General features: G+C 40.6%; 1 protein-coding gene across 1 annotated transcript in view; it reads left to right on the top strand.

The window, feature by feature from the left end:
- Positions 1-15780, top strand: part of SLC26A5 (solute carrier family 26 member 5) — a 1021139-nt gene that overhangs the window by 511815 nt on the left and 493544 nt on the right. The window lies entirely within an intron of this gene.

The following is a 15780-nucleotide window of genomic DNA, read 5'->3' as shown; positions in this document are numbered from 1 at the left end:
CAGGTTCTACTCCTACTTTCCAAGAAAAAAGTACAAGCAAAAACAGTTCTGAAAGTCTTGAGAACCACGGCAGCAGCAGTAACCCTAATTCTGTTAGCACATCTGCACATGAGAGTTCTACAGTGGTTACTGTTCACTCAAGTGGTCCATGCAGGAACTACCTATGTCCCACCTAATTATAATAATGGCATACTGCAAGAAAGATCTTCGTTGGTGGCTTCACTCCACTCATGTAACATTAGGTCAACCCTTCCTTCTTCCGCAACCTTTAGTCATAGTGACCACAGACGCTTCCCAGATAGGGTGGGGGGGGGGGAATTACCTGGGAAGGACAGTCCAAGGCACTTGGCAGAATCATGAGCCACACTTGCACATCAGTGTCCTAGAGATGAGGGCAGTGCTTCTTTCACTGCAAGCATTCCAGGACTCTCTTCTGCTAGGAACTATTGCAGTACAGACAGACAACATGTTAGTTGTGTGGAACATAAATGAACAAGGAAGAACCAGGTCCTACCCCCTTTGTCGAGAGGCCCTGACAGTATGGCAGTGGGTGATCTCCTCCCATCACTTTCTGATAGCAGTGCACATCCCAGGGAAATCCAACGTGATAGCAGACAAACTCAGCAGAGCAATTCTGATGCCTCACGAGTGATCCCTAAAACAAGAAGTAGCAGAGATGGTTTTCTGCAAATGGGGCCAGCCTTGCTGTGACCTTTTTGCCACGTCCATGAATGCCAAATGCAGCAGCTATTTTGCCCTAATCCCTCACGGAGGAGAGTCACCAAGGGATGCACTGGTACACGATTGGCCCTCAGGTCTCCTCTACACCTTCCCTCCCTTTCCATTGATACCCAGAGTTCTTCAGAAAGCCAGCTCATTAGGAACGCATTTGATACTTGTCTCCCCATACTGGCCTTGTCAGATCTGGTTCCCCCTTCCTTTGGCCTCATCGCCAGGAGGAGCCATGGATTCTGGACCCAGTTCCGGACCTTCTGACTCTTACATCAGGAATGTGCCCACCCTTCCCTTCAAATCCTCAAACTGACAGCTTGGCTGCTCTGATTCCAAATATAGCCAGACTTCCTAACCTTTCCCCATCAGTGAAACATATCTTGATCTCATATCATAAGGCTTCAGCGAGGAAGTTGTATATGAGCAAATGGAAAAGATTTTCTTCTTGGGCCCTGAATAACCACATTGATCCCTTCTCTGCCCCTATAGCGTCCATTCTCGAATTATTGGCAAAGCTGGTTAATGAACGCAGCTGCAGCTACTATTCAAGCTCAGTTAGCAGCTATATCTAATTTACATTTTGGTGAATCGGGGCCAAATGTGCTGTCCCACAGACTTTGCAAGGTGTTTCTTAAGGGCACTATTAAGACCCACCCATTAAAGGCCCCCCTGCACCATGGCACCTGAACTTTTTCTTATCCCATTTGATTCTTCTCCCTTTTGAACCTGCATCGTCCTGTGATTTAAAGTTTTTGACATGGAAGATAATTCTTTTGATAATTATCACTTCTGCTAAGAGGGTTTCAGAGCTATAGGCATTGTCTGTAAAGCCCCCATACATGCTTTTCCACAATGACAGACTATCCCTTTTAACAAACCCATCCTTTATACCCAAAGTATGTTTAGAATCTAATTTGAACCAATCCATAGAACTACCAGATGTTCTTCGTCTCACATTGCTGCAGTCATAACCTGTGGGTAGTCCGCTGTCCTTGGTCGGCCCGAATACCAAAGTGTTAGGCTGGCGTCGGTCATGGTCGCTCAGATCTGACGTCAGTACGCAGTGGTACTAAAGCACATGACCGACGCCATATCCTCAGTCTTTCTTGCCGCATGGTCCGGAGCAGAAGCAGCGTTTGCAAGTGCCGTTTGGCGTCCTGAAATTTTCGTATTCTGACTTTCAGACCGAAGACCAAGTTGGGCTAAGTACCCCGTTGGGGAATATTTTTTGTCTTTTCTTGCCTCAGTTAAATCCGGATGTCAGAAAAAGTTAATAATTGTATTTCTTGTGGGAAACAGATACCTCATAGGGACTACCACTCTCTCTGTATTCCTTGCTTGGGGCCTGAGCACGACGTAGTCGGGTGTCACTTTTGCACTAGATTTAATAAGCGCACCATTAAACGTAGGTTAGATTGTGCTAGACTTGTTTTCGGTAAGCAGTGCAACTACAACATGCCGTCTGATCCTCCGACGCCCGCTACCGCTAAGAAGCGAAAAGATAAATCATTAAAGTCTAAGCAGGATGAGTCGTCCGTTGTGGACGCCGGTTCTTTGGAAACTACGGTTGAATCTGTGGATCCAGCCGAGGTTTCAACTGAATCACAGGGGGAGCCTTTAATCTTACAGGAATTGGCCTCTCAGGAGTTAGGTCAGGCCGAGGGGGCCTCTCAAGTTTCTGTAGTCCCTTCTTTACATAAGGTTGTTAGGCCTTCTACTTCTGTCACTAAAGCCCCTTCTAAAGCTAGACCTGGTCTTTCTGGCACAGGCGTCAGCCCTAGTTCTTCAGGCTCTGTTCCTAAAAAACATATGCTGAAAATGGCAGAGGATTTGATTACTTTAATCAGAGGTTCTATGCCCCCTCCAGATAAGAAGCCTAGGGTGGAGACAGAGGTGGAGGGTTTGGAGCATTCCTCAGATTACTCTGAGTCTTCAGCTGAGGACATTCAGGATTTTCCTCCCTATTCTGATTCGGATGCGGAGGATTCCTGTCCTTCTGCTTCTCCTCCAGAGGATTTTTCCTTTTCTGAAACCCTGCACTCCATGAGGGAGCATTTTAAGTGGGAAGGTCAGGATTTTTCAGATTCTCGTAAGAGGCTTAGGGAATTTTTGTTTTTACCACAACATAGGCCTTTGGCTATTCCCCCTGTTTTGGATGTAGTTCAGGATGTTTTTTCTGAAGCATCCCTTAATCCTGATTCTTTACCCCCTGCCCCTGTCAAGCCAGACAGGTATTACAGAGTTCCAGAGGCTCATAAATATTTGTATAAGAGTCCTAGAGCTGACCCGGAAACTATTAGTCAGGGACCTAAGGGTGTCAGGGCTTCTGTAGTTAAGAATCCAGTTCCTCTGGATAAAGATTCTAGAGCTTTGGATAGGTGGGGTAAAAAAGTGTATACCTCCTCCACGCTAGCTATGAGGGCTTTAAATTGCCAGTTTCATATGCTGAAGTACCAGAATTTTCTGTTAAGTCAGTTGAAATCTAAGGTAGATGCTTTAGCTGAGGGTATAGAGTGTAAGGAATTGCAAGACTTAGTTCATGCCTCTGATCAGGTTGGTAAGCATTCCTTGCAGTGTGGCTTTGATGCTCTTCAGGCTTCTTCCAGGGTGGCTGCCACTGGTTCAGTTATTCGTAGGCACGCCTGGCTTAAGGATCAGAATTTGTCAGAGCATGTTAAAGCTCGAATTTTGGATGCTCCCCTTCAATCTGAAGTTCTTTTTGGTTCTCCTGTGAAGTCAGTTTTGAAGAAAATGGAAGACAAAGCTAAGTCCATGCAGACGGTTAAGGAATTGTTACAAGTGCAGCCCCCTAAGTTTAGCAGAAATTGGCCTGCAAAAGGATGGGCTTATCCTTCTTCTGATTTTCAGTCTAAGGGCAGATCTAGACGTGGTAGGGGCAGAGCTCATGCTCAGGGTTCTTTCAGACCTAGGACGTGGAGTTCTCCTGCACAATCTTCTGGTGAGGGCAGGGGTCAGCCTTTTCGTAAACAGACCCAATGACCTGTATCTCCAGCTGCCAGATTCCTCCTGTCTGGCAGCTCCTCTAGGAGGAAAGTTGGCACTTTTCAAGCAAAATTGGCTTTTGGTCACAAATGGGTGTTGGACATTATAAATCGAGGCTACAAGTTTTATTTTCACACCTTGCCTCCTATCAAAGGCATGCCGGACGTACCTCCTCAGCAAAGGTTGGAGGCTCACAAGCAGATTTCTTTACTTTTACAAATGGGGGCTATCCAGGTGGTACCTCTGTCAGAAGTAGGCCTAGGATTTTATTCTCGCCTGTTTCTTGTGCCAAAGAAAGGAAACACTTGGAGGCCAATTCTGGATTTGTCCACTCTCAATACATACCTAGACATTCCAAAGTTCAAGATGTTAACTTTGCAGCAACTTCTGCCTCTGCTAGGCAAAGATCACTGGATGGTAACTCTGGATCTCAAAGAGGCTTATCTTCACATTCCTATCAGGCCCAGCTGCAGGAGGTTCCTGCGTTTTCGGGCTGGTACTTTTCATTATCAGTTCTCTGCATTGCCCTTTGGCTTATCTACTGCGCCCAGGGTGTTCACAAAGGTCCTGGCTCCTGTGATAGCCTTCTTAAGACTAAGAGGAATACAAATTTATCCTTATCTGGACGATTGCCTGATTCTTGCTCAAGACAAAGTCAAGTTACTTCAGCATCTACAGTATGTAATGGCAGTTTTAAGGTGCCTAGGGTATTCTGTGAACGAAACAAAGTCCAGTCTAGTACCCTCTCAGGTCATGTGCTTTCTGGGTGTGAGACTGAATACAGCCTCTCAGATGGCTTTTTTGACCCCGGACAAACAAAGAAATCTTCCCCTATACTTCCAGCACTTATCCCTACTGTCCAGGCTGACTGCAAGGACAGTCCTTCAAGCCTTGGGGTTCATGGCATCTTGTATTCTGGTACTTCCCAATGCCAAACTACATATGAGGAAGCTACAATGGTATCTCAAAAGTGTATGGACTCAACACTGCCACAATTTGGACACTGTCATTCAGATAATACCTTGCATCCAAAAGGAATTTTTGTGGTGGGCTCAGGAATGTCACCTAAACAAGGGACTCTCTGTGACCCAACCAGAGGCGAGTCAGATTTTAACGACAGATGCCTCAGACATGGCTTGGGGAGCACACTTCAATGGGAAATGGATTCAAGACACGTGGCCTCCCAGACTACAGCATTTGCATATCAACATGAAGGAGATGTTAGCAGTCCAATTTGCACTGATGGCTTTCAAGGATCTACTTCAACCGGGACAGGTGTTGATTCAAACAGACAACACAACAGTCATGTGGTACATCAACAAGCAGGGGGGAACCCATTCGTACCCTCTTTGCAGACAAGCTATGATTTTGTGGGAGACTGCTCTGAGTTTACACGTCACTCTTCAAGCAAGGTTTCTGCCAGGAGCACAGAACTCCTTAGCAGATGTTTTGAGCAGACAGATGGTGGATCCCCACGAGTGGAAATTGGATCCTCATGTATTTCAACAGTTGACAGTGGCTTGGGGAACTCCAGACATAGATCTGTTCGCTTCTCCACTAAATTTCCAACTGCCAAAATTTTGCACAAAGATGTTTCACCCAAAAGCTTGGAAAGTGGATGCTCTATCTTTCAGTTGGAACAACCTTCACATCTATGCTTTTCCTCCTCTGCCTCTCCTTCCCAAGGTGCTCTTGAAGGTCAGACAGGACAAGCCTTGCGTGATTCTAATAGCTCCAGATTGGCCACGTCAGCACTGGTATCCTCTGCTGAGGAGTTTAGTACAGGAGCCTCCTTGGCCTTTGACACCAATTCCACACCTTTTGTCCCAGGCAAGCAATCATTTCCTCAATGTCAAGATACAGTCCCTGCATCTGACAGCCTGGCATATTCTGTTTTAGACCCTGGGGGGTCGCAGCTTCCTCAACAAGTTTTGAATTTCTTATTGGAAGCCAGACGACCTAGTACTAGGAAAGTTTATGCTGATAAATGGAGGAGATTTTTTCTTTGGAGCACAGCAAAGAGGTTTGATGTTTCAGTGCCTAATTTCAGTGTTACACTACAGTACCTTACAGAATTATTAGACAAGGGTTTGTCTTTCTCCTCCGTGAAGGTTCATGCTGCAGCCATTTCTGCTCATTATGATTGTGACCCACCATTATTTTCTCACCCTTTGTTTAAGCAATTTCTTAGAGGGGCAAAGAACATAAGACCCCCACGTAGAGCTCCTACTCCTTCCTGGGATCTCAATTTTGTGTTGGAGAAGCTTACTTTACCTCCTTTTGAACCTGCAGCTACATCTGAGTTGAAGTTTTTGTCTTGGAAGACTGCTTTTTTGTTGGCCATTACGTCTGCTAGGAGGGTATCTGAATTACAGGCTCTAATGGCAGTTGAACCCTTCCTGATATTCCATAAGGATAGGGTATCCCTGCGTACTAACCCTACTTTTATGCCTAAAGTTGTTTCTAATGTGGCCTTAAACCAATCTATTCATTTGCCTACTTTTTATGCTGATCCCCAAAATAAAGGGGAAAAATTTTGCATTCTTTGGATATTCACAGGCAGTTACGCTATTATTTGAGCAGAACTAAAGGGTTCAGGCAGACTCAACAGTTATTCATTTCTTTTGCTTTGGGTTCACAAGGAAAAGCTGTTTCAAAGCAAACTATTTCTAAGTGGATTGGCCATTGTATTGCTTTTTGTTATTCTCATCATGGAAAGGATGTTCCGGCTGGGATCAGACCTCATTCCACTAGGGCTACTGCCACTTCTACTGCTTTTTTAAGGGGAGTAGCTACTAAGGATATTTTGGCAGCTACTTGGAGTTCAGTGCACACTTTTACTAAACATTACCATCTCCCTCTTTATTCCAAGTCTAGGGCTGGGTTTGCCACTGCAGTTTTACAGGGCATGTTAGCAGCTCCTAATGCTTTTTAATTTTGCCAACCTCCCTTCCTTTGCTTTGGGATTCTACTCACAGGTTATGACTGCAGCAATGTGAGATGAAGAACATAGTACAGTTTTGTACCTACCATAAATGTAGATGTTCGAGGATCCACATTGCTGCAGTCCAATTTTACCTCCCTCCTTCCCCTTTGTAGTTTGGGGTTGCTGTGTTGCTTTTGGGGTAATTATTTTTCTATATTGGTGGTTGGGTATTTTCTATTTTTGGCTATGGCCTTTTCTTTTTAGGCCTTCTGACATCTGGGGCAAGAAAGACTGAGGATATGGCGTCGGTCATGCGCTTTAGTACCACTGCGTACTGACGTCAGATCTGAGCGACCATGACCAACGCCAGCCTAACACTTTGGTATTCGGGCCGACCAAGGACAGCGGACTACCCACAGGTTATGACTGCAGCAATGTGGATCCTCGAACATCTACATTTATGGTAGGTACAAAACTGTACTTTTTCTTCCCCAGCTATGGCAACAAGGCAGAATATATGCTACACCAACTAGATGTACATAGACAATTACGTTTCTGCTTACATAGGACAAAGAACTTCAGAAGATCTGACCAATTATTTGCATCATTTTCAGACTCTAAGAAAGGTGCTCTTTTATCTAAAGTCACACTTTCGAAATGGATGTCAGATTATATTACCTTTACCTACAAATCTCAGAACCAAGATCTCTCCTGTAAAGTAAAAGTCATTCTTCAAGAGTCATAGCAACCTCTTTTGCCTTTCGGGCTAGACTTCCAATTGACACCATTTGCGCTGCAGCAACATGGGCAAGGCCTCATACCTTTATCACTCATTACAAAGTGGATCTGGCCTCCAGGAACAGGGCCTCCTTTGGGTCCACTGTTCTGAAGAATATTTTCCCTTGAGCCACCCAAGAAAGATGGTGCAAGGGACGCTGTCCCAACCAGTAAAGAATAAAGGCGAGATAGGACAACATCACATAAAGAAGTTATGTACTTACCATAATGTTCCATGTGTGTTGTCCATCTTACCTTCATTCTTGCATACCACCCTCGTCCCCCAGCTTTTGGCTCCTGGAGGGCCCAGTGAATACAATCGTTATTAATGTTCTGTAACCTTCTTCATTGCTCTGTAAGGTACTAGATAACTCATGTGATACCTATTGTTATATCAGCAAACAAGATCTGAGGAGCTTTCCTAGGGCATGATGGGATAGGGTTTTTCAGTCACGAGCTAGTGGAATACCTTGAGCTTCATATAAGGCCAAGTCGGAACCAAGGATCCGTACTGAACCCAACCAGTGAAGAATGAAGGCGAGATGGAAAACGCACATGGAACGTTATGGTGAATACATAGCTTCTTTTTTTTTTTTTTTTTAAACAGAAAACATCTTTATTAAATTGTTACATATGAAACTTCCACAGGAATATCATCTAATCTTGGGGACTTTCCTGTGGATTGGTTATACATCACCATTTTATCTCATATCCTCCTATCCTAATTGTTAGTAATTGACCCTCATCTACCCCTAACCTTGGCATATTTAATTCTTCCATAAACATGTCCATTTGTACATTTTCTTGATCACCATATTTCTCTGTTTTATACAGCCTTTCATAAGATTTCTGAAATATTTCTAGTACCTCTACAGGATCTGTTGTTATTTTCCTTGTTATAGGCTCGTTAATTTTGGTGCCAACCCTTTCTACTTTTTTTGCTGGAGTCAATGTGCTAAACGTTTTTGTGCTCTGGCAGTATTATATAAAACATTTGCTTAAGAGCAGTCTTTCTAAACTCATGCATATTGTCGAGATAATCCTTTATTTTCTGCTTAGCATTTTGCAATTGCCCCTCTTCTTGTTCTGTGAGATTCCTACTATTCTATAATACTTTAACTTTGTCAGTCCATCCAAGTAATTATTGATACTTCTTAACCATAGCGTTCTTTCTTTTATTTCCACCCTGTTTTTAAACTCCACTTCAGTTTTATCCCACAACCTAGCTGTATTTTCAAATGAAATTTCTATTTTCTCAAATAACTTCAAAATTATTTCCATACCCATGCCTTAAATTCCTGTTTTTTCAACAGATAGGTGGGACAGTGCCAGTGTCTCATTTTTATTTCATTATCCTGTGTTTTTATTTTAGTTATTATTGGATGCATATCAAAATTTTCAATTAAATGCATGTGTTCCTGTGAAATGTAAGTTCTGTCTAGCCTAGCCCAGATTTTGCAACTTGGGAAATAATAGATAAATTCACTCCAAACTCCTACTACTAAACTGACATCTTCATTGTCACATATTCTCATAAATTTCTTCAAGAATCTACCCTACTTTGTCATATTTCTCTTCTGGGCCCCCCAGACATATCTTTACTGTTACAAATCAAATTCCAGTTCCCAACTGTAAGTAATATTTCCTGCTGATTTCTTAAGCTCTATTATTATCTTTTTTATCTTATATTTTATCACTGTTGGAGCTGCTGTTGCAATTAATACAAGTTCTCCTCTTTTCCTTTGTCCCAGGTATTCCACTGAATAACTGTCCTGAAAACCTATCTGTATCAAATTCCCATGTTCAGTGTTTTCTATATGTGTCTCCTGTAGCACAGCTGATTTGCACTGTGTATTTTTAATATAGTTCCCTATTTCTTTTTTGTATATATTTGTGAGACTATTAACATTTGAATATAATATAGAAAGCATCATTATGTTAAAAAGTTACTATTCCCACCTTTTATTTTAACAGCTTCTAGTTCCAGCTTTTGTGTTTCATGCACATGCTAATGTTTGGCAGGTTGATCTTTTATGCGGTTGTTTCTTGTCATATCCATATTCTGTGTAATATCTTACAAAACTTGGTTTTATTGAAAGCCCTCAAAAATACATCTCCAATACACCCCCTAAAACCTATTAACTTAATATTAATACAAAACTCTGTACATCTTCAAATGTTAACGTTTTACCTTCCTAATAGGAACAATTGTCCCAAACTGACAGAGACACACACAGAGACTTGAGTTAACCTAAAAGGAAGGTTGTCCATGCTGAGAAGCATGGTACAGCCTGTGCTTCTACCAATTTCTGATTAGTTTTGTCTTATCTTTTTGTTCTCAATGTAGAAGAAAACACTTGAATGCTTTCAGAAAATGTTATCTCCTAGCCATTGAAAAAAAGCCATTGAAAGAAAGAAGTATTCTGTTTTTATTGCTCTTTATCAGATTGTCTCCTGTAAGACATAAGAATCAGATACAGAGTTGCTTCTACAAGCATTATTCAGTGTTATTTTTTGTTTATTTACTTTCTCTTAAAACTTGCTGCTAGATCAAGCCAAGGGTCTTAATCCAGCCATTCTCCTATACAAGAATGAGAAAAGGCACATCAGTTTCTTGTATCATACTCTTTTGACCAGACTTTTCTTCCATTTTTTACATTGCAATGCCTGCATTTCTTAAAACTGAACAATGAGAAAGAAAAAAGAAGGAAAAAAAAACAGGCACAACTGTTTATTTTAATATCCCCAGTAAACATGACGAAAACTAAGAAAATTTTACTTTATAGCATGCACTGTAAAATATTACTGTTAAGAACAAAATTTGGTTTTACATACAGTTAACTCTTACCTTCATCTTCCCCTGTCCTAAGTGTTTTTCCAGACATTAATGAGATGAAGTAGGGCATATGCTTTAGAGTCCCCTGCAAGTTTAACAAAGTCAGAAAAGTCCAGTATATATTTCTGTCATATTTCACAAATACAGTTAATGCTTTGTAATCCCACATTTATTTGTCAATTTCTGAGTTGCTGGTTTTATTCCTGTTTATCTCCATCTCACAAATCCAGTCTCTACTTCCTTACCAATGTAGTCTTGGTTCTTCTAGTCAACTCTTGTACTTTTTTCTTTTCAGTCTCTCAAGAATTTTCTGTTGAAGCATTGGAAAAGGTTTCATTGGCACAGTCTTTCAGCAATCTTTATTACCAGAAGAACAAGAAGCAGAATCTCTTATGTTTCACAGCTTTTCTATTTCCTCCTTAGCATGTTATGCATCAAAAAGTGATTTTGTACCTCCAGGAAAGAATATTCTGAAGATAGCTGGGTACAACAGTTTGAATCACATGCCTGCTTCTCGACATTCACAGATTGCTGGAATAAATTTACTCCTCTTCTGCCTGGTGTACAGTGAGTAATCATTTTCCATAAATACTCTACAGTGTTCTACTTTTAGTACTTTGTCCTTCTGCCACAGTTGTCAGAATCGACTCCTTTTTTGAAACTTCTCCATGAGCAGTCTCTTCCATATTCAGCTAGTCTTTTTTTTCATTTCAATCTCTGATTTTTGCAGATTTATCATCTCTTCTGAATACCTGTTTAAAGCTTCTTCCATTTTTTCCAGACTTTTGTTATTTGAGTTGATGTACTCCATCAGGGTTTCATTTGTCTTAGTCAGCTCTGAGTACATTTGATTTATTTTTTTTCCCCTTATTTTTTCCTCTAAGTTACTGGAACTCATGTATTGCACCAAAGCTGGGCCTTGCAATGCCTTTTGCTGAAAAGCTGCATAATTCTTCCTAGTCAGTGTTTTTTTCTCATATTTTGTGATTGATTTTCTTTGAGGTTCTCTCTCTTTTTTTTTTTTTTTTTTTTTTTTTTTTTTCTTTTGCTGGCATCCAGGCTCTGCACTTACTATTAAGTTACTGAAATTTACCAAAAATAAGAGTTCTCTAGCTGTCTCTTCTGAGTTTCTGTTTTCACAGTGGGAGAGCTAAAATTGAGCTTTTATTCACTGTGCAGCCATCTTGGAAGTCCCTAAACTCACTAACATATTGATCTGGAAATGTAAGTTCCTCCCTTTCTTGTGTTGTTCTCATTTTTTTAATTATCCCTTCTATTTTCTAATTGTGGCTTACAGTTTGTCTGTTAGTTATCTATCTTTGTTTACCAGGAAAGTCCGACTAAGATAAAACCATTTTCAGCAGAGAACCAAGCAGAAAAGCTCCACATTTAACACCAGTTTTAACATATAAGTAGAGTACAGTTACATGATATCAGAAGGAATACAAAATATAGGTAAGTATATATACATGAGAGGAAAAAGCTTTATAGTTGCTTACATGAACATCATTTAGAAACAGAGCATGTACGTAGCTTCTGTTGGTATGTACATTATTGACCATTCTTAACAAATAAACACAGGCGTGTGTCTAACTGTAATGGTTAAAGTTACTGGAAACTGATTGTGCATAGGCTCAATGGTAGTCATTGAAAGATTATCCCCTGGTTCAGGTTTTTTTTTTTTTTTTACAGTAAAACTGAGGTTTAGAATTCTAGCAGGGGGGTTATATGATATATAGGTTGATGAGGTTTGGAAATTTTACCCGTTTCAGACAGACCCTACGGATTTAACCATTACTGTTTTCTTGGATTCCAAAGAATAGAATTTTCAAAGTATCTAGTCTTAGGGGGGATAGGTCAATCGTACTATATCTTAATGCATAGTAGATCACTGGAGTCTGACAATACAGAAATTTATAGGACCTTAATCTTAAAGCTCCACTATCAAAATAGAAATGTGGTGAAATACTAGTTGCTCTGCTGCATGCCAGTAAATGCAGGCAATATTCCATTTTGGCTGGCAGTGCCAGCACAAATGTTTTTACATACAGCTTGTCTAGCCAGATTATTTCCCAATTTTGCTATATGGTGTTGATGTTATTGTACCTGTCTGGGGTTGAGTGAATGTGTTCTGGGAAATCCCTTCTCTCAACATTTTCAGGAAATAGCCGCAAGAGAAACTAGATGATGTATGGAACGTTGCTGCGTCCATATATCTGTTTTATTATACTGGAGTCTCTAGATACCATAACCTAGTAATGGTTATTTGTGGCTTTAAATATGATAATGGTGCTTGCCAAGAAATGTGTCACTTGGAAATGGAAACAAAATATTTTGCCCACTCTTCAGTATTTAACAAAGATGTTAAAGCTAAAGAATATGGAATTAGCCATTGAAGGGGTGCAGATCAGAGAAGAAAATAAGATAAAGTGGCATCTGTTTGATGATTGAATTGGTTTGTAATGTATTGACTGATTTTTTTCTTTTTGTATAGAAAATGTTTTTATCTGTTGGATATGAATGTTAATGCATACTAGTTTGGTTTTTAACTGTTATGTTGCTCTGTGTGTTCAATAAAGTATTCTTGCAAAAGGCAAAAAAATCTTACTGGATAAAAGGCCTTAACATTCAAATTAAACTAATCTGATAACATAACGGCATTACTGCGGTAGCGTTCTCGCCTCACAGTAAGACGCTGTCCAGTTCAATTCTCAGCTAGAGCGTCTTCTGCGTGGAGACATGCGTGAATGGGCATATCTTCGTTGAAGGTTGTGTGTCAGGGCTGGTAATTCTGCATGTAAAAATCAACTACCAATCATTAGCGGACAGGAGTTCTGCTGTGGCGACCTCTAACTGGGAAAAGCCAAAAGACTCAACAACAACATTAATGTTGGCAGTCAGTTTGATAGTATGGTATTTGGCACCCTTGTATTAATAAAATTTATTTCTTGATCAGTGTTATTTCCTAGTAGATTGTGCTTTGCCATGAAAAAGGTGCTTTGTTAATTATTCTTCCAGTCAGCTAAATGCGTCCGTTATGAAGTTATCTTCTATAGATGATATTTTATATCGGAGTGTAAAGTTTATTAAAATTAGTAATTTACAGAATTACAAAACTAAAATTAAAAAAAGAAAAATTGTAATGCAATAGTTCCAAGGGTTATTTTAATGGGCTGACCATCTATTCTTACCACATTACAGTAGTCTTGATTGTGACTAGGCCAGACATAGAATGCATCCAGTTCTGTTCCTTTAAGAAGAAGTGCTGAGGAGAGTAAAGAAACAGCAACCAAGTGTTTAAAACCAGAGTATCACAGGGTACATGCAGGGTTACAGATATAAGAACAGGGCAGTGGGAAAGTACATACACAAATATATCAGAAATACTGTGGTAGTGACTGATTGGACCAAATGTAATTGGTATGGCAATGCAGTGTAAGAGAAGTTCCTGTTTTCACTTCTCTTTGTGCCTGCACAACATGCATCTAAATAATCCAACACGGTTTTCCCTTGCCGTTTCTTCATGTTAGCAGACTGTCATACTACAGGAACATGCTTGACTAACTTCAATGGTACTGTAGCATTGCTGTTTCTTTAGGTGTGTGTGGTTTCTGTGCATGGCAACTACAGTACCATAATGTAAGTATTCTAATTCTGAAGGAACAGATTTGCAATGCCTGTTTAAGTCTTACCAGAATAAACGAGCTGTCTGGTATCAAGTATATATGCTGTAAAATTTAAAAAGCTGTGTTATTCTGGTAGTACTTTTCAGGACAGTTCCTGTTTGCGTATGATTTAGCTTGCTGTGTGTGCTTTGCCTTTACTGAACAAGAATACATTTAACATCAGGTCACTGTGCATATTTGGGAAGAAATGAATACTCTAGAAGGACAACAGGATGTGATGCACTTACTTAAACTAAGCAAACTAGTATTACGAATGCTTTCATAGTTTTGCTGATTCTGTAGTGCAGATGAATAAAGGCTTAACTCATTACAAGCCAACTCAGGTTCAAGTAGCAGCCTGGGTACTGGTTGAATGAGCCAGGGAAGATGTAAATGAAAGAAAAATTACAGCCGTGGTTGTTGCTTAACAAGCATATAGTGGATTCAGGAGTCTTGGCAGTTACATCCCCAAGGAAGTGAGTGAGCTTAAGGACTGTATAAGCCACTTCAGTCTTCTGGAGCTGCTGATTCAGAAGTCATGGGTGCTCTGGGTCTTCTGGATAAAGTTATTCTGCAGATTTACCTGTTTGTGCTCAGAAGAATATGGTATTCCTTGTCTCTTGCTTGTTTCAGCGGGACAAGGGGGAAGTAAACATGAACTTCCTGCCCACATATATGGGAAATTCTTGTAAATGTTTCCCTCTGTTGTAGTATTTCATCACAGAGTTTAGGAATGAGAGACTAAGGAAACACTACATCATTACTCCTTGGTGCATATTTCAGGCTGGTTGGTCCCTAGAGATACAGGAAGCTTTCCTTCTCCAAGATAGGGATTCCCCCCACATTTGTGATGACAGCTGACTCCAAAACAAGGCCTGGATTTTGATAGAGACCCTCTGATCCTGTCAACTTTGCCTGTGTACTGGCATTTTAGAGGTTAAGGCTGCTAGGAAGCCTTCCACTTTACAGACCTATACATCAATGTGAAAACTGTCTTCAGTTTCACTGGAGTAGTACACTGTATTACCCTGGCTTGTCAGCTTGTAGGTTATCTTGACTTCTGTTAGATACATATTATAATCTAGGCTTCAGTTACTATGCAGTCGTTGTGCATATGTCACCTATCTCTACACATTCTAGACTTATAGAAGGGCGAATTGTAGGTCAGCATTAACTGATTATGTACTTCCATAAAGGGGAGCTGAAACTCATTCTTCAGAAAAGAATCGCAACTATCTGTGATATTTCAACTTCTTGCTCGGCAAGTTTGCCACTCTCCTGTTGGAGTGTGCTTGCTCAGAAGTGTCTGAAATTTTGATTTTTGGTGGCAATCGCCTTTGCAAATAGGATCTCTGAGTTTCAGCCCATTAAGTATAGGGAACCATATTTGGTCTGTTCACAGTGAAAGAGTGTTCCTCAGGATGAACCCCAGGGAGTGGATCACAATTTTGATGTGTATTGACAGCTGTGGCATTATTTGAAATTGATGCGTGATTTTATGAATATGGACCAGTCCATTTTCATTACTCAAGAGATAGAAGGACTCAAAGTGCAAGTATGTAGTTGTGGAGAGCCACCTGTTTTGTCTTTTGCCCATCAGTTGGCTAACCACCTCTGGAAAAGCTTACTGGATTAAAGGAATGATGCCTCCAAATGTTAGTCTTCATTGCAACACCTGTGCTATGGCTGTATAGCAAGTAATTGATGCACAACATTCAGTAAGTGTTAATGTCTCAATTGTGACCCAAGCTCATTTGGAAAAAAATCACATTAATACTAAGCCTTCTGAGCTCTGTGCTTGCGTGGTTCTTGTCCTGCTTTCACACTGATGGCTTTGCTTG

The sequence above is a fragment of the Protopterus annectens genome, chromosome 11.part0 (genome assembly GCF_019279795.1).
Source record: "Protopterus annectens isolate FY-2018-M chromosome 11.part0, PAN1.0, whole genome shotgun sequence".
Taxonomy (NCBI): Eukaryota; Metazoa; Chordata; order Ceratodontiformes; family Protopteridae; genus Protopterus; species Protopterus annectens.
This window is presented reverse-complemented; position numbering and strand designations above follow the sequence as displayed.